Source organism: Scyliorhinus canicula, chromosome 1 (genome assembly GCF_902713615.1).
Source record: "Scyliorhinus canicula chromosome 1, sScyCan1.1, whole genome shotgun sequence".
Classification (NCBI taxonomy): Eukaryota; Metazoa; Chordata; class Chondrichthyes; order Carcharhiniformes; family Scyliorhinidae; genus Scyliorhinus; species Scyliorhinus canicula.
The window spans coordinates 178,543,880-178,563,488 of record NC_052146.1 but is presented as its reverse complement, the minus strand read 5'-3'; the positions used below and the strand labels follow the sequence as shown (position 1 = coordinate 178,563,488).

Genomic DNA, 19,609 nt, shown 5'->3' with positions numbered 1-19,609 from the left:
CCCTAAATGTGCCTGCCATCTCAGCTCATTCACCGGGAACTTGTAAATATTTCACATTACATTAGTTTCACTTTATTCATAGTGCATCATCGTTATTTGTTGAGTCCAGCTTAGAAACCTGAATGTACTGCCTCATTATTAGCATGCACTGATGATTACAAGGGAGTTGGGGACATTTTTTCTTTCATTGTGGAAGCAACAATGTTTTACTCTTTCTTTACTCTTTTATTGTTTTGATCAGTGTCCTATGTTGTGCGCTCACCACACTGAACATGGCAGATTTTGCAGACTCAGATGGCCCTCTCTTCTATATATTGTAAAGGAGATTGCCCAAGGTCACTCTTGACGTGAATCATATAAATGTTATAAGCAAATACAAAGCCCTATAAGGGCTATGCCAGCCAATTGCCAGAGATGGATCCACATTTTGATAGTACTGACGCTACCCTTGGGCTCTTTTATCTTCTTACCTTGATTGACTGACTGTTCCCTCGCATGCCTGGCTTTTCTAACATCAGTCCTCCATGTCCCATCCTCTGTCCTTCCTTGGAAACCACTTCTCCTCCCACCCACTTCTCTTGCCAGTTCGGAGTCTCCTTAGAAGCTGTGTTTCTCCTGCTGTCTCTCCCCCTCCCTCCCTCACATTTGTGCCACAGACTTCAAGGAAAACTCCTGACCTCAGACACAACTGCACAAAGCCAACTGGCAGGCCAACATGTGGCACCTTAGTCATACCTTTTAAACTGGTGTGAATCAGGTGCCACATGATTCTTGTGCGCTGCTGATTTTATTAAGAAGGGATGGTAACCTATGCAAGGAGTCAGAGTAGGAGGAAACATGGACAAAAGCAAAGACTGAAAGGGGAATAACAAAAGTAAGGGGCAGAGAAACCCAACGGCCAGATTCAAATAGGACCACAAAAGTATTAGGAGCAGGATAAGTAACCAAGGGCCAGATTCAAACAGGGCCACAGTGAAAAAATATTTGAGTGGGACAAGTAATGTTAAAAAGACAAGCTTAAAGGCATTGTGCCTTAACGCACGGGCCATGCGCAATAAAGTGGGTGAACTAATTGTGCAAATAGATATAAACGGGATTATGGAGACTTGGCTGCAGGGTGACCAGGGATCAGTACAACATCCAGGGGTATTCAGTATTTAGGAAGGACAGACACAAAGGAAAAGAGCGGTGGAGTTGCAGTGTTGGTTAAAGATGAAATTAACACAATAATGAGAAAGGATATTAGCTTTGACAATGTGGAATCTATATGGGTCGAGCTGAGAAACACCTAGAGGCAAATAAAGTTGGTGGGCATTGCATATAGACCCCAAACTACCATTGTGATGTTAGAAATGCCATTAAACAGGAAATTAGAGATGAATGTGATAAAGGAACATCTGTAATTATGGGTGATTTTGATCTGCATATAGATTGGGCAAATAAAAGTAGACATAATACCGTAGAGGAGGAATTCCTAGACTGTATACGGGATAGTTTTCTGGACAATACGTTGAGGAACCAATTTGAGAACAGGTCATCCTAGACTGGGTAGTGTGTAATGAGAATGGAATCATTGGTCATCTAGTTGTATGAGAGGAATTCCTGGAGTATATCTGGGATGGTTTTCTGGACCAATATGTTGAGGAACCAATTAAAGAACAGGTCATCCTTAACTGGGTACTGTGTAATGAGAATGGAATTATTGGTAATCTAGTTGTGTGAGACTTCTTGGGGATGAACAACCATAAAATAATAGAATTTTTCATCAAGTTTGATAGGTAAAGTAATTGATTTTGAGACTGGGGTCCTGAATCTTAAGGAAACTTTAGGAAACTATGTTGATAGAGACATGAGTTGGTTAATCGACTGGAAAACGTTATTTAAAGGATAACTGTGGATAGGCAATGGCAAACATTCAAGGAGCGCACGGGGGAACTGCAACAATTGTTTATTTCCATCTGGCACAAAAGTAAAATGGGAAAAATGGCCAATCCATGACTTCCAAGGGAAATTGAGATCGCATTCCATCCAAGGAAGAAGCATACAAATTAGACAAGAAAAACAACAGGTCTGAGGATTGGGAGTAGTTGAGAATTAAGTAAAGAACAAAGGGATTGATCAAGAAGGGGAAATTAAGAGTGTGATAGTAAGCTTGCAGTGAATATAGAAACCTCTTAGTCAGTTTTTATAAGTACCTAAAGAGAAAAAGGTTGAAGAATACAGTAAGCCACTTACAGTTGGAGACAGGGAAATTTATAATGGGGACAAAGAAATGGCTGAGCAACTAAATACATACTTTGATTCTGTCTTCACAAATAAGATACCAGAAATGTTGGGAGATGCAGGGTTTAATGAAAGGGAGAAACTGAAGGAGATCAATATTAGTAGAGAAATGATGTTGGGGAAATTGATTGGGATTGAAGGCTGATAAATCCCCTGGGCCTGATAATTTACAGCCAAGAGTACAGCTCTTTTGTCCATCTTTGAACCAAGGCTGCAATGAGGTCAGGAGGTGAGTGCTCTGGTGGAACCCAAACTGGGTGTCAGTGAGCAGGTTAATGCTAAGTGGGCAGATTTTTGTGACCCAAGTTCCACTTGCTTGCACTGTTGATCACCCTTTCCATCACTTTACTAATGATTGAGAATAGACTGACGGGACAGTAATTGACCGATATCGGATTAGTCCTGTTTTTTCAGTACATGACATACCTGGGCTGTTTCCACTTTGCGTGGTAGATACCAGTGTTGTAGGTGTACTGGAACAGCTTGGCTAGGAGCAGCAAGTTCTGGAGCATGTTAGCACTATTGTCGGAATATTATCAGGCCTTTACGGTATCCAATGCCTTCTGCCCTTTCTTGATATCACGCAAAGTAAATCAAATTGTCTGGATTCTGGCATTTGTGATGCTGGAGACCTCCAGATGAGGTCGAGATGGATCATTCACTCAGCACGTGTGGCTGAAGATTGTTGCAAGTGCTTCAGCCTTATTATTTTGCACTGATGTGCTGGGCTGCTCCATGAGGATGGGGATATTTATTGTCCACCACCTTCACGGTTGATGTGACAGGACTGCTGTGCTTTGAACTGATCTGTTGGTTGTAGGATTATTTAGCTCTGTCACTTGCTGCTTACGCAGTTTTGGAAGCATGTGGTTCTGTGTTGTAATTTCATCTGGTTGACACCTCATTACGGGTGGCTCGTAGCAGTAGTTGCAACTCCTGAAAAAATGGGACTGGTACCCTCCACTGGAAAATGTGAAGGCCTCCTATCCAGGCAGCAATGCAGGCCCCAAAAATGCAAGGTAAGGGAATGGAAGGAGGTCACAACCAGTTTGAATGTCATAACTGGAATTTGTTGACTAGGGGCTTTTCACAGTAACTTCACTGAAGCCTATTTGTGACAATAAGCGATTATTATTATAAGCATCACTCCACCTACCCGGATTTAATGCAGAAAGCCATTTTAAGAACCAGAACAAATCACGTTGTAGGGTATGAGAACACCATATTAGTGCAGTGTTCCAAGCATATTTTGGTACTAAAAATTATCTCCCCATTTTACCATATTAAAATACTTTCAAACCTTAGCACAAATAGATGTTTACACAACAGGTTGCACTTTGCACCGCCTGGTGTCATTCAGCCCAACAGGATCTTCCCGTCTAATATTACATTTTTTTTATGCCAATGCCACCCGGTTGTTTGTTTTTGTCACTTCAAAATGTTCCTTTGGATAAGTAGGTGAAAGGCTTTCTTTCAGCCTGTTAACAGGCAGGCCGGCTGTGAGGTGAACTCTCATTCCATGGCCAAAAGCCAGTCGGGTTGTTGGTGATATAGGGCAAGAGGGTTTTATAATTTGCCGACCGGTGCATCACAGGCTCCTCGGCATCCCTGGTTAGAGAGTGGCGGGGCATCCCTGGTTAGAGAGTGGCGGGGCATCCCTGGTTAGAGAGTGGCGGGGCATCCCTGGTTAGAGAGTGGCGGGGCATCCCTGGTTAGAGAGTGGCGGGGCATCCCTGGTTAGAGAGTGGCGGGGCATCCCTGGTTAGAGAGTGGCGGGGCATCCCTGGTTAGAGAGTGGCGGGGCATCCCTGGTTAGAGAGTGGCGGGGCATCCCTGGTTAGAGAGTGGCGGGGCATCCCTGGTTAGAGAGTGGCGGGGCATCCCTGGTTAGAGAGTGGTGGGGCATCGAGTGGTGGGGCAGCACGGTAGCATTGTGGATAGCGCAATTGCTTCACAGCTCCAGGGTCCCAGGTTCGATTCCGGCTTGGGTACTGTCTGTGCGGAGTCTGCACGTTCTCCCTGTGTCTGCGTGGGTTTCCTCCGGGTGCTCCGGTTTCCTCCCACAGTCCAAAGATGTGCAGGTTAGGTGGATTGGCTATGATAAATTGCCTTTAGTGTCCAAAATTGCCCTTAGTGTTGGGTGGGGTTTCTGGGTTATGGGGATAGGGTGGAGGTGTTGACCTTGGGTAGGGTGCTCTTTCCAAGAGCCGATGCAGACTCGATGGGCCGAATGGCCTCCTTCTGTACTGTAAATTCTGTAAGGCATCCCTGGTGGGAGAGTGGCGGGGCATCCCTGGTGGGAGAGTGGCGGGGCAATCAACTAAGGCTCCAAGACACCTGATTTCCAGCCACTGTTGTAGCCAGGATGAAATTGGGATAGTTCTTACTGACCATCCCAGTGTGCAACGCCCACGGTCGGGGGGAATGAAAAACGGCATTCTAACCAGCTGCAAAAAGCAGAATCCCCGCAGTGCTGAGTTGAATCCGCCTTCACCCTACTCTCCAGGTTGTGCATTCCCGACCTGGCACACCCCGCAGCTACTGGAAAGTCTGAGGTGACTACAGAATGCCCAGCAGATCTGGCTGCAGCTGTGTCAACAGAGAGGAAAGTCTGAGTTAACGTTTCAGTCCACTGGCGTTTCAGCATCTTAGCGCGTTTGACGATTAAAAACAGCAAAGTTGCTGCCCGAATCTGTCCAATCCGGGGTGAAAGTGATCCCGCTGAGGTGACTCGAGCCGCCGTTAATTCAAACCGGGCCCACTGTTCCAATCTCGAGCCGGATGGGCGGGGCTGGCGGGGCGGGGGATGGGCCTCCACTGCTTGCTGCTCTCCATCCCGACCCGAGCCGCCCCACACCAAATGGACGGATCTTTGAAAGGTCACCCTCTCCGTTAGTTTTCAGTAGTGTCTGTGGACAGAAAGGGAGAAGGGTTGTTTAAAGTTTTTAAAAGAAGCCGCCGAAAGTGCGGACAGCAATGAGGGGAGCATCAGAAGGTATGGGCGGCGGGGAAAGTATGTCAGCTCGTCCCCTTCAGTGGAGAACCAAGAGGTTGACTGCCTGCTGATGGTGTATTGGTAAGCACAGGGTGGAAAAATAAACTCGGTTAGGCTGGTAGCGTCACGGGTTAATCAAAAGCTGTGCATTTTATTGCTCCTGCTCGGGACATCAAAAATATCTCGTTTGCTATAACGCTCTTTTGGACGCGTATTCGCTGTGTAACAATTTCCATATAGCGAGCTTCCACAGTGTGACAACGACTAGATAATTTTGTGAAGCTGGTCGAGGGATGCATAATGGTAAAGGCACTGGGGTTAACTCCTCTGCTGTTCAAAGTAACGCCATGGGATATTTTACTTGTAGCTGACCTGAGTGAGCAGGCTTAACATTTAACCTTTATCGCCTCATCCAAAAGTTGGCACCTGTTAGTACAGCACTTTGAGAGTTTAAAGTGCTTCTGTGCACAGTTTAAACAACTCCTGCAGCACTGGCATTGCACTGTTGTCGAGATGTCCAACGAGTGCTACATATGCTAAAAACTGTGAAAGCTTGCAGCACTTGTAGGGAGAAACAGGAGTTAATGTTTCAGGTGTATGACCGTTTCTAACTTCAGTTCTGATGAAATGGAATAGGTTTAAGCAAGTACAGAGGTAGTGGGATGAGAGTAAAGTCAAAAGGGAAGGCCTGCATGGGTAAGATATGAGATGGCATTAGGATAAGAAACAAAAAATGAATCTAAAGGAAATGTAAATGGGGAAAAGCAGAAATATCTCACCAACAGCTGTCATCCAAAAATAGAACAAAACCCCATATTTTTCCTCTTCCCATTTATTTTACATTCTTCTTTTACATTCTTCTTCTGTGTGAAACCTTTTGTCACATTTATAACTTTATTTTCTCCATTTCATCTAACACTTGCCTTGTTTGTCTCTCTCCTATCTTTGCTCCCCCTTGTTTCTTGCCTTCTCGCTCTCTCTCTCTTTGTCTCTGTCCATCTCATGCTGATGTTTTGTAAGGTTTTTTTGTTGTTGACTGCCTGAATGTTATCATTATCTGCCATATCAGTAATTTATAATTTTCTCTGTGACATTGCTGCAGTTACTGTGGTGAGGGAAGGGATCCACATCACCGGTGAAAGAAGTTTGTATGAGGTTGCTCCAATAACAAGGAAACAATAGCTTTGGGGGGGGGGGGGGGGGGGGGGGTGTTGGAGGCAGGGTTGAATGCAAGTAGAACATGACAGCGCAGTACAGGCCCTTCGGCCCTCAATGTTACGCCGACCTGTAAAACCCCTCTAAAGTCCATCTACACTATTCCCTTATCATCCATATGCCTATCCAATGACCATGTGAATGCGTTTAGTGTTGGCGGGTCCACTACTGTTGCAGGCAGGGCATTCCAGGCCTTACTACTCTGAGTAAAGAATCTACCTCTGACATCTGTCCTATATCTATCTCCCCTCAATTTAAAGCTATGTCCCCTCGTGCTGGACATCACCATCTGAGGAAAAAGGCTCTCGGTGTCCACCCTATCTAATCCTCTGATCATCTTGTATGCCTCAATTAAGTCACCTCTTAACCTTCTCTCTAATGAGAACAGCCTCAAGTCCTTCAGCCTTTCCTCATAAGATCTTCCCTCCATACCAGGCAACATCCTTGTAAATCTCCTCTGTACCCTTTCCGATGCTTCCACATCCTTCCTATAATGCGGCGACCAGAACTGCACGCAATACTCTAAATGCGGCCGCACCAGAGTTTTGTACAACTGCAACATGACCTCGTGGCTCCAAAACTCAATTCCTCTACCAATAAAAGCTAACACACCGTACGCCTTCTTAACAACCCTCTCAACTTGGGCGGCAACTTTCAGGGATCTATGGACATGGACACCGAGATCTCTCTGCTCGTCCACACTACCAAGAATCTTACCATTAGCCCAGTACTCTGCCTTCCTTTTATTCCTTCCAAAATGAATCGCCTCTCACTTTTCTGCATTAAACTCCATTTGCCACCTGTCAGCCCAGCTCTGCAGCTTATCTCTGTCCCTCTGTACTGAAAAGCTTTTAGTGGACTTTTGGAAGTGGAGGGTTTTAGGAAGCAGTGCCACAGAATTCTAGTGGGATGAAGGGGAATGAAGAATAGATTGGGAAGATGAGGAGGAGACATGTGTAAAAGGGTGTGAACATATATATGGTGTTGTTTAGGTATAATGGAAAGTGGCTGTGAAGGCATTCAAAAGTCATGATCAAATCTTGAAATTTATTCATGCCAGGCACAGAAAGCAAGTGGAGCATAGTTATAATGGGAATACTGGATGTAAAACCATAAGACGTAGGAGCAGAAGAAGGCCACTTGGCCTATTGAGACTGCTCCGCCATTCAATTAGATCCTGGCTGATTTGATATAATCCTGGACTTTGCTTTCCTGCCGTATCCCCACAATCCCTGATTCTAAAACTATGCGCACCGATGATCGGGCACCCATGCGCAGTACGGCCGCATTTTAAAAATATGTTCGTAGCCATTTTGAAGGTCGCTTGCACCCGGCATAGTTAAAAGCCAGTTGCTGCTCGTTCTGCCCGGTTTGGAAGTGCTCGGTTCTTCTGAACGAAGCTAAGGCCGAGTCCTCCTCCCCCCCCCCCCCCACTCCCCCCCCCCCCCCCCCCCCCCCACACGACCAGCACCGTTGGACCCACCCGTAGAGATTCAGCGCCATGGCCTCCACCTCTGAACTTGCCTGAATCTACAGTGCACTCATCCTGCACGACGATAAGATCACTGTCACCGAAGACAAACACAATGCCATGATTAAAACAGCTGGTGTGATCATGGAGCCTTTCTGGCCTAGTCTGTTTGCCAAGGCATTGGCTAATATTGACGTCAATCGTCTGATCTGCAACGTTGGTGCTGGTCATCGTGCCCCAGCTACTGCAGCAGTTGTTTCCACCGCTGCCCATGTTGCTGCTGAAGAGAAAAAGGAAGAATCTGGAGTCTGACAATGACATGGGCTTTGGTTTCTTTAATTAAACATCCCGTGCAACAACATTGTTACAATTTACAAAAAATAAATAAAAATTGAATATAAAAGCCGGTTGCTGCGGCTGAAGGCTGCGAATTTGTGCAATCGGAGACGCAGAAGATCTTAAAAAAATTTCTATGTAATCTTCCTGCCTGAGGGAGGCAGAAAGCTTTGGGCGCGATTGTGATTCCTCCATTTTGTCAGCAGCAAGCAAGGTAAGAGAAAATGGTGGGTCAGAAAGGTCGGCCGGCGTGGGTCCCGAAGGTTGGGCAGTGGTAAAAATGGGTCCCCAGAAAAAAAGTTTGAAGAACACCGGTCTAGACTGACTCAAAGCCCATGAAGTAGCCAATGATGTCATGGACTATCATGTGACTCAAGACCATCCAACAGCACAACAATCGTTCCATTATTACACAGTGGTAATATAATCAATAGGAAAGACGATCTCGTAGGCATCTATTCTGCACTGGTTGCCTGCACATTTCATGGATTTGATTGTTCTTAACCGTAGATATATTCTGAGGTTCGTCTGTGGTTGTCTCTACCCTCAAAGGCATTATAGTCTCTTTTGAAGAAGGAAGGCTAGTAGTAGCAGGGATTCCTCAGCAATCCCTGCTTCAGTGAATTGATTAGAAATCAGTCACATGATCTGTTTGTATGGATGGTGTTTCCACTTGAGGTATATCCATCATTCATACTGGCACATTGAGACGTGTGGATAACAGCGTGTTGGGTCCACACTAATTTGTCTTCTGTTTGTACGGCATAAGAGATTGGACAAGTCTGAGCCAATACAGTCGAAGGAACCCACTTCTCACTAGTGGTATTGCTGCATGGCAAAACTCCCTCCTTGGCGTCTTCTTGAATTACCTTCTCTTCTCATGATCTGCGACTGCTGATTGCATTCTACTATCTCGGATGTCTCCTAATATAAGAGTAGATCAAAGGTAGTTCTCAACTTTATCTTCATTAATAGTAAAGCTGTGGAACTTTGTGTAGTCGCATGTGTGGTGTTGCGATACATCACCAAGAAACTTTAAGCGGCATTGTACTGAACCTTGGTCCTTGAAACCTTCAGTGCATGCTTCAAAAATTGAACAAGCCTTTTGACTAAACCGTTTATGGATGGGTGGTACGGTGCTGATTTTTGTATGTTGAATACCACTCTTGTGCCCAATTCTGTTTTTTCCAATTAAGGGGAAATTTAGTGTGGCCAATTCACCTACCCTGCACATCTTTTTGTGTTGTGGAGGTGAGACCCATGCAGAAACGGGAAGTATGTGCAAACTCTACATTGATAGTGACCTGGGATCAAACCCAGGTCCTCAGCACCGTGAGGCAGCAGTGCTAATCACTGTGCCACCGTGCTGCCCTGAATACCACTCATCTTTTAGTAGGCCTCAAAATCTCTGAGCGTAAACTGTGGACTGTTGTCGCTGATTATTTGTTCTGGTTTCCCAAATCTGGCGAAAATCTCATAATTTATTCTGCAGTTGATTTGTAGACGTTGTGTAGACGTTGCCAAGACATTTAGGCCACTGCCATGGATGCAATGGAGACAATGGTGGTGTGTTCCTTATTCGCACACATGATTGGCACAGTCCTGCTTTTTCCTCTATTTGGGCATTGATTCCTCGCCACCAAAAGTAGCTCCCTTCAAGTTCCTTCATTTGAATTATAGTTGGCTGTCCTTCAAGTAATTATTCCAATACTCGTTGTTGCAAAGGAATTATTATTATTGCTCTCATCCCCTGTGATCTGTCAAAGCGTGACCATAAAGGTATTGGTGAAATTTTCTCACACCAATAATAATGCTTAGTGCATCCTTCTCCAACTGAACATAGTTTGATTCAGCACTTGTTGAGGTATGCAAAAAGTCATTGTCTCTCTTCCCCTGAAGGCAGTATGTGTCACACCACCACTCCAACTCTGTACAGCAAAGCACCACAGGCAAGTTGTAATTGTAACTTTGGACTGAAATATACCAAAACCTTTGACTTCCGTTAGCTGATTAGTATGCTTTTTTGCATTCTGGTGTCAATTGCCAAGTTTATGTAACGGTTTGAGTAGGGTTGCTAGGTTTGGGATGGTTGAGTAGGGTTGCTGAATTCGGGTTGAATTTCCCATAGTTAATTAATTTTACCTGTATTACAGTTATTGTTCGTGGAGCCTCCATTATAGCCTCCATCTTTTTAAGTGCTTTGTGTAAACCTTTGCCATCATTTACATGGCCTAAATATTAGACTGATATTTGAAAGAAATCGCACTTGCCTTCCTCACACAAAGACCATGCATCTGAAGGTGTTTCAATGTGGCTTCTAAGTTACGTACGTGTTCTTGTTCATTCGTACCAGAAGTTAGTATATCATCAAGGTACCTCCTGTAAACTGCGCTCCAGGTTAATTTGATCAATTCCAGTCAAGAGCGGCCACCGAGAGCTGTGAAACCTCCACTGACCACATAGAGTAGCGACTCCGCAGTTTGCCCACTTAACTCTACTTTGATTGTGATGCATCCTCTTGGAGGCACTATTTCCTCTGTGTAGGTCAGAGTGACACCTGGTTTAAATGGTAGGTGATTCAATTTCTGTTCATAGATGGTCTCAGGAATTAAGGAGAGGACAACCTCCATTTTTACAGTTTGTCCATTCTGTTACGGAACTACCCACAACTGATGTGATTCATTTTGCATTGATAGTACATTCAATTTCCACCCAGAACCATGTTTTCATTGTTGTTATTCTTATTGCCTTCCACATTGAATTTTCTTAGTTGAATTTGTTTCTTCTACCTTTTTTAGAAGTATTGTGTTTTTCCTTGAACATTCTTCTCTAGAGAGATTGTTTTACTTCAGCAAGCCAGTTCTGAAAATGAAATGAAATTTAAAAATGAAATTAAAATTGAAATGAAACAATGTCACAATGCTTGCATTATCTATCCTTGCTCCAGTCTATGAATGGATCGATTTGTGCACAGTGATTACACACATGTTACTGGGTAGACTTTATCTGGGTGGCAGCCAGTTTATGGATCTTCATGCCTGCTCTGAGCTGAGAAGCCTCTTGCAGCATGCTCCATTGATAGAGCAATATTAAATGCTATTTACAAACTTGATTTTGTTCCGTTAATCATCTCTCAATGGCCTCATTTCTCGACTAACAAACCAAATGATCTTTAATGGTATCAATAAGAGAGTCACCAAATTCGCAAAACTCTGCGAGACGCTTGAGTTTACACCGAATCGGGCAATGTTTTCCCCTTCTAGCTGATTCCTTTCATGAAATTAAAACATCTCCGCAATATTTAATGGCTTTGGTGCTTAATGGTCTTCTAATATTTTAACCAATTCTTGATGGGTTTTCTCACCGGGTTTCTTGGGTTGGACCAAACTTCTGAGCTGCTTCCAATAGTACTAAGAAAAGTGGGGACCTAAATATTTTCTGACAGTTTGCTGGCTAGGTTATGATAGTGGAATCTCTCTGCATTATGATTTCCAGTTTTGAGTCTTTCTCAAATGGATTCATGGTGCTAAATGTTCCTGCTATTTTCCAGCAATATCTGAATGCTCTCGCAACTTCCCTTGTATCAATGGTCTATTTTACGTATAGTGAATGAACCATCAACTGGCGATGACAATTTTTTTCCGCTTTGTCCCCATTACCTCCATGTCTTACTCTATTACACATGGCGAGCTCTACAGCATGAACTCCTCAGGTTGCCGGATTAATGTTTAGGTTGGACCTTTCAAAAGTTTGCCCAACAACCTTACTGGTCTGATCCCAGGCGTGGGGTGCGATCGTAGGCCTACTGTTAATTCCCGTAACAGCCTCCCCGAACAGGCGCCGGAATGTGGCGACTAGGGGCTTTTCACAGTAACTTCATTTGAAGCCTACTCGTGACAATAAGCGATTTTCATTTCAATCTGCCTCAATGTCGACCACAGAAAGCGTTGATTTTCTTTTTAATTCGAAAAAGATCTTTTAAAAAATCTCATTCAGTTTTCTTCTTCCTGTTGTGTATTGTTCCTACAGGATAAAATAATAGAAATTCTGAAGAACATGGGTTGAATGCAATAATCAGGCGAGATTTATTAGATGAGAATTTACACAAGGCTTTTAGAACATAGAACATAGAACAGTACAGCACAGAACAGGCCCTTCAGCCCTCAATGTTGTGCCGAGCCATGATCACACCTACTCAAACCCACGTATCCACCCTATACCCGTAACCCAACAACATCCCCCTTAACCTTACTTTTATTAGGACACTACGGGCAATTTAGCATGGCCAATCCACCTAACCCGCACATCTTTGGACTGTGGGAGGAAACCGGAGCACCCGGAGGAAACCCACGCACACAGGGGGAGGACGTGCAGACTCCACACAGACAGTGACCCAGCCGGGAATCGAACCTGGGACCCTGGAGCTGTGAAGCATTTATGCTAACCGCCATGCTACCCTGCTGCCCGTGTATACTTACTAAGTATTTGAAGTAGCCGATGACGTCACAGACTATCACATGACTCAAATATTAAAGGGACCATGCAACAGCACAACAATAACAACACTCAGAGAATCATAGAATTTACAGTGCAGAAGGAGGCCATTCGGCCCATCGGGTGCACCAGCTCTTGGAAAGAGCTCCACACCTCCACCCTAACCCCGTAACCCAGCAACCCCACCCAAACTTTTTGGACACTTGAGGGCAATTTAGTATGGGCAATCCATCTAATCTGCACATCTTTGGACTGAGAGGAAACCGGAGCACCTGGAGGAAACCCACGCAGACACGGGGAGAACGTGCAAATTCCGCACAGACAGTGACCCAAGGCAGGAAATCCAACCCAGGTCCCTGGCGCTGTGAAGTAAAAGTGCTAACCACTGTGCTAACATGCCGTCCTATAAAATATATAACACTGGGACTTCCGGTGGCGGCAATGAGGGAGTGAGTCGCACATTCGGTGGCTCTCACTCCGGCTGGCCTTTTGGACCTGGTTTCCTGACTTTTCGGAACTTGTGCTAGAAAAGATGGCCACAAAGTTGCTGACTGAAGCGTGCGGCGCTGTATGGAAACGAAGAGCTGAAAGCAGGAAAGGAAGGGGCAGAGACAAAGTGGTGTGGGAGCTGACCCGGGACCAAAGATGGCTGACGTACAGACCACGGACCAGATGATCCAAGTAGCGCTGGACAATATGCTGCAGGTCATGAAGGAAGTTTTGAAGATATGAAGCGGGATAACTTAGAACCGCTTCAGAAAGCGGTGGAGCAAGTGAACCGAAGGCTAGTGGCCCAGGAAAGGTCAAGGAACTGGAGCAAACAGTGGAGGAACAGGCGAACGCACAAACGATCACTGCAATAGAGATAGATGGGTTGAAGGATCGACAAAGAAGGCTGCTTGACAGGCTTGAAGACCTGGAAAACAGACCAGTGGTGGTCAGGTTCCACAGGTTCTCAGACAAGGAGCGGGTCCTTCAGTGGGCAAAGAGTACAAAGAGCTGTACATGAAACAAAAATGTCCTACACATCTATCAAGACCTGAGTCAGGAGGTGGCCAGGCGGCGAGCAGCCTTTAAAAGAATTAAAGAGATTTTATTCAAAAAGCACATGAAGTCTGCTTTTCATGGCGCGGCTGTGGGTCACGCACCAGAGCCAGCATTACTACTTTATGGACCCCGATGAGGCGATGGAGTTTGCAAAGAATCAGGGACTGGTGCCGAACTGCGGGCCCACGGACCAAAGTCCGAGCCTGAGTATTATTGTTTGTGGGACTTCTAGTTTTCTTGGACTGACTTTCTATTTTTTTGCTGCTTTACAGGTACTTTGTAGTTTCTGTTTTCCGTTTTTGCTGCCTATGGGTACAATAGGCAGGGAGGGGGGGGGGGGGGGGGGTGCATCCCCTCTCTCTTTTGGGTTTTCTTTTTGTTTTCTCTGTGTTTTTTTCTTTTTGGAGCTTCCAATGGGACAGAAATTTGGCCGGGAAGCAAGGGGGGTTAAAGGTATTGGATGTAGGGGGGTGACGCGGGTATTGTGTTGCTGTGTGTTTTTATTACTAATGTGCAGAAAGGTGTGATCGGTATCACTCATCTGTTTACACAAATGGAACAGCATTACAGCTGGAGCGGTCTCGGGTCTTTGTTTGATTGTCCTTGTTTGTTGTACTGCAGAGAGAGACTGCTCGAGCAGGACACATCAGGGGAATGGGTGGGGGGGGATGAGCTCGGGGGAACAATGGGAGCGAGACAAGTGGGCGCCGGAGGGATGAGTCACCGGGCTAGCGGAAAGCTAGTCAAGGGAGTCAGGTGGGGGGATGCATACAGCCAGTATATGGCAGGGGTCAGGTTACAAAGGGGTGTTGTTGCTGGGGGGGAGGGGGGGAAGAGAAGGGAAGTTATTCTGCTGACACGGGAGGGATCTAAAGTAGGTAACAGAGCAGAGGTCGGGAGTGGGAATTATCAGGAGGCGAACTGGGAGGGACGCGGCACATGGGCTGGGGGCGGGCCCAAGAAGGGGGATGGTTGATGTGGGGGGGTGCAGGTTCCCTCCAACCAGGCTGATCACCTGGAATGTCAGGGGACTAAACAGGCCAGTCAAGAGGGCGCTTGTGTTCATGCATTTGTGGGCTCTAAAGGTGGACGTAATGATGCTGCATGAGACACATCTGAAAGTGACTGACCAGACCAGACCAGACTAAGGAAGGGCTGGATTAGCCAGGTCTTTCACTCGGGCTTGGACTCGAGTCCAGGGGGGTGGCAATCATTGATTAATAAACGGGTTCAATTTGAGGCGGAGGGCACAATTACAGATGGAGGGGGTAGATTTCTTATGGTCCGTGGTACGCTTTGAGAGTAGTCCTGGTGAATGTATAAGTTTGCTCCAAAAGGGTGCTGGGGAAAATCCCAGACTTAGATTCATGCAAGTTGATCATGGGTGGGGATTTCAACACTATCCTCGACCCCGGACTAGACAGGTCATGCTCCAGAACGGGTAGGCTCCGAGCGATGGCAAGGGAACTGAGGGGGTTCATGGAGCAGATGGGGGGGGGGGGGGGGGGGGGGTAGACCCATGGAGAGCCAGACGGCTGACGGGGAGCGAATATTCGTTCTACTCGTATGGTCATAAAATATACTCTAGAATTGTTTTTTCATCATGAGCAGGGACTGTGTAGGCAGAGTAAAAAACACGGAGTACTCGGCGATCACCATCTCGGATCATGCCCCACACTGGGTTGACCTGCAGGTCTGCAAAGGGAGCTACCAGCGCCCGCAATGGAGGTTGAACGTAGGATTGCTAGCGGAGGAGGGGTTGTGTGAGAGACTGCGGAAGTGCATGTGGGACTACCTGCAGGTTAATGACACAGAGGACGTCTCCGCACTGACCCTGTGGGAGGCGCTGAACGCAGTGGTACGGGGGGGAGCTGATTTCAATTCGGGGCCCACAGAAATAGAACGGACAGAGCGGAAATGGACAGACTGGTCAAGGAGATCCACCGGACAGATAGGGAATACGCAGAGGCCCCGAGGGAGGACCTACTTAGAGATAGACGGAGACTGCAGGCCGAGCTGGGAGTGTTGTCCACAAGCAAAGCAGTGGAACAACTCAGGAAGGCAAATGGTGTGGTCTATGAGCATGGGGAGAAAGCTAGTAGAATGCTTGTGCAGCAACTCGGGAGGAAGGAGGCGGCCAGAGAAATGGGCAGGGTAGTAGACGATATGGGGAACAGAGTGGATGACCGTCAGGATTGAGCAAGGTGTTTCGGGAGTTTTACAGCAAGCTCAGAACCCCCTGGGGAGCCGGAGGAGATGAAGCGTTTCTTAGACAGACTGACCTTCCCAAAAGTGAGTTGGGGGCTGGTAGACGGACGGGGCCCCGATCAGAGCTGAGGAAGTACTGGGGGGGCTTGAAGGCCATGCAGTCGGGTAAATCCCAGGGCTGGATGGATACCCAGTGGAGTTCTATAAAAAGTTCTCCGAGATAGTGGGGCCGGTGCTGACTAGGGTATTTAATGAGGCGAGGGACAGAGGGACTCTACCCCCGACGATGTCACAGGCTACCATTTCGCTGATATTAAAAAGGGGTAAAGACCCGGAAGCGTGTGGGTCATACAGACCAATCTCCCTGATCAACGTCGACGCCAGGTTCCTGGCTAAGGTCTTGCCGCTTAGAATTGAGGACTGTGTGATCATTTACTGGGGCAGCAGGGTAGCATGGTGGTTAGCATAAATGCTTCACAGCTCCAGGGTCCCAGGTTTGATTCCCGGCTGGGTCACTGTCTGTGTGGAGTCTGCACGTCCTCCCCCTGTGTGCGTGGGTTTTCTCCGGGTGCTCCGGTTTCCTCCCACAGTCCAAAGATGTGCGGGTTAGGTGGATTGGCCATGCTAAATTGCCCGTAGTGTCCTAATAAAAGTAAGGTTAAGGGGGGGGTTGTTGGGTTACGGGTATAGGGTGGATATGTGGGTTGAATAGGGTGATCATGGCTCGGCACAACATTGAGGGCCGAAGGGCCTGTTCTGTGCTGTACTGTTCTATGTTCTATGTTCTATGTGTCCCGAAGGTGATCGGGGAAGACCAAACAGGTTTGTTAAAGGCAGACAGCTGGCAGCCAACTTGAGAAGACTACTCAATGTGATCATGATGCCCCCGGAGGGCAGAGAGATGGAGGCAGTGGTGGCAATGGATGCCGAGAAGGCCTTTGACTGGGTGGAGTGGGACTATTTGTGGGAAGTACTCGGAAGGTTTGGGTTCGGGGAGGGTTTTGTTGACTGGGTTAGACTATTGTACCAGGCCCCAAAAGCTAGTGTGAGGACGAATAGGACAACATCAGAGTACTTTAGACTACACCGGGGGACCAGGCAGTCCACTCTCCCCATTGCTGTTAGTACTGGCCATAGAAACTCTGGCGATTGCCATGAGAGCTGCGAGGGGGTGGAAGGGAATGATCAGCGGAGGGGTGGAGCACAGGGTATCGCTGTATGTGGATGACCTGCTCCTGTACGTAGCGGACCCGCTGGCTGGGATGGACAGTATACTCGGAATATTGAGATAATTTGGCAGGCTTTCAGGGTACAAACTGAACATGACTAAGAGTGAGATGTTTGTAGTGCAGGCGAGAGGCCAGAAGAACAGGTTGAAGGGGCTGCCATTTGGGATGGTCGGAGAAAGTTTCCGATACTTGGGGATGCAGGTGGCATGAGACTGGGGCAGGCTGCATAAGCTAAATTTGACTAGAGTGGCGGAGCAAATGAAGAGCGAGTTTAAGAGATGGGATGCACTCCCACTATCACTTGCGGGGATGGGATGCACTCCCGCTATCACTTACGGGGATGGGATGCACTCCTGCTATCACTTGCGGGGATGGGATGCACTCCCGCTATCACTTGCGGGGATGGGATGCACTCCCGCTATCGCTTGCAGGGAGAGTGCAGACGGTAAAGATGACAATCCTCCCAAGATTCCTGTTTATTTTCCAGTGCCTCCCGATTTTCATTCAAAAGGGTCAACAAGATTATTATGAACTTTGTCTGGACGGAAAGTCCCCGCCGGTGAAGAAAGAGATGCTTGAGAGGAACCGTAGCGAGGGGGGGGCTGGCGCTGCCGAAACACAGTAACTACTACTGGGCGGCCAACATAGCCATGGTAAGGAGTTGGATGGTGGATACGGGGTCTATTTGGGGGCGAGTGGAGGTGGCTTCGTGCAGGAGCACCGGTTTGGCAGCCCTGCTCACGCCCCCCCCCCCCCTACTGCTCCCGCCGGCCAGGTACTCCACCAGCCCGGTAGTGGTGGCAGCCCTGTGGATCTGGGGTCAGTGGAGGAGTCATGTAGGGGAGGTGGGAGCATCGGTCTGGTCTCCAATATGCGACAACCACCGATTCGCCCCTGGGAGTATGGAAGGTGGATTCAGAGTGTGGCGGTGGGCGGGGGTGGGAAGGATATGTTGTTGGGGGGGAGCTTTTCGAGCATGAGGGCCTTGGAGGAGAAATTCGGACTTGTAAGAGGGAATGACTTTCGGTACTTGCAAGTGCGTGACTTCATACGTAGACAGATCTTATCCTTCCCACACCTCCCACCAAATGGGATCCAGGACAGAGTAGTCTCGAGGGGAGATGTAGGAGAGTGGAAAGTCTCGGATATTTACCGAGAACTTATGAAAGGGGAGGAGTCCCAGACAGAGGAACTGAAACTCAAAGTGGGAGCAGAACCTCGGCGAGGAGATGGAGGGGCTATGGGCGGAAGCCCTGAGTAGGGTAAATTCAACTGCAACATGTGCTAGGCTCAGCCTGATTCAGTTCAACGGGCCCACATGACGGTGGCCCAGATGAGTAAATTGTGTGGGGTAGAGGACAAATGCGCAAGGTGTGCGGGAGAGCCAGTGAAGCACGTCCACATGTTCTGGGCATGTCCAAACTTAGATACTGGGAGGGATTTGCGGACGTCATGTCCCAGGTACTGAAAACTAGGGTGGTGATGAGTCCAGTGGTGACAGTTTTTGGGGTCTCTGAAGACCCGGGAGTCCAGGAGGAGAGGGAGGTCAACGTCTTGGCCGTTGCTTCCCTGGTAGCCTGGCGACGTATACTACTGGCATGGAGGGACTCAAAGCCCCCGAAGACCGAAGCAAGGCTCTAAGACATGTCGAGCTTTTTAGGGCTGGAAAAAATTAAGTTCACCATGAGAGGATCTGTATTAGGGTTCGCCCGAAGGTGGCAACCATTCATCAACTTCTTTGCGGAGAATTAAACATCAGCAGGGTGGGGGGAATTAGAGTAGAATAGGAGGGATAAATAGGCGGGTACTGTTTATGAGAGAGGATTGGTATTTTGCACTATGTTTCTGTTTTGATATTTGCACATTACTGTATACTGTAACTGTTTACAATGCCAAAACTACCTCAATAACATTCTTTATTAAAAAATACATATATAACACTGATGCCTTAAATCACTTTGCTGTCAATGAAGTTCTTTAGAAGTGCATGAAATGTGGCAGGCAATTTGCACACAGAACAAGCAACAATTTGATAATGACCTGATAATCTGATTTTGGGGTTGTGGTTAAGATCTATCTCCTTGGCCATGGTCATAATTACCCTGCTCTTCAAAATAGTGCCATTGATTGTTTACATCCCAGTTTGACATCTCATTTAAAAGGCAATACCCCAAACAGTGCAGCACTTCCTCCAAACTGCTCATGGGGTCTCATCCTAGTTCTTTGTGCTCAAGTCCTAGAGCGGGACATGAAACCCACAATCTTCTGCCTCAAAGGTGAGAGTGCTACCAAAATAATGATCTAGGTGAGAATGTGGGTGGTATGATCAGT

The 19,609-nt window shown here is 47.1% G+C and overlaps 1 protein-coding gene across 7 annotated transcripts in view; it reads left to right on the top strand.

The window, feature by feature from the left end:
- The window catches only part of agpat4 (1-acylglycerol-3-phosphate O-acyltransferase 4 (lysophosphatidic acid acyltransferase, delta)), a 221,678-nt gene that overhangs the window by 39,240 nt on the left and 162,829 nt on the right, over positions 1-19,609 (top strand). For 4 of the 7 annotated variants that reach the window (XM_038803474.1, XM_038803502.1, XM_038803444.1 and 1 more), the window contains exon 1: positions 5,081-5,359. The exons of 2 other annotated variants lie outside the window; for them this stretch is intronic. The gene's annotated coding sequence lies outside the window, so the exon portion shown is untranslated. Of the gene's footprint in view, positions 1-5,080; positions 5,360-9,080; positions 9,247-19,609 lie in introns of those variants that run through there. One more of the 7 variants, XM_038803464.1, reaches the window with a different exon arrangement.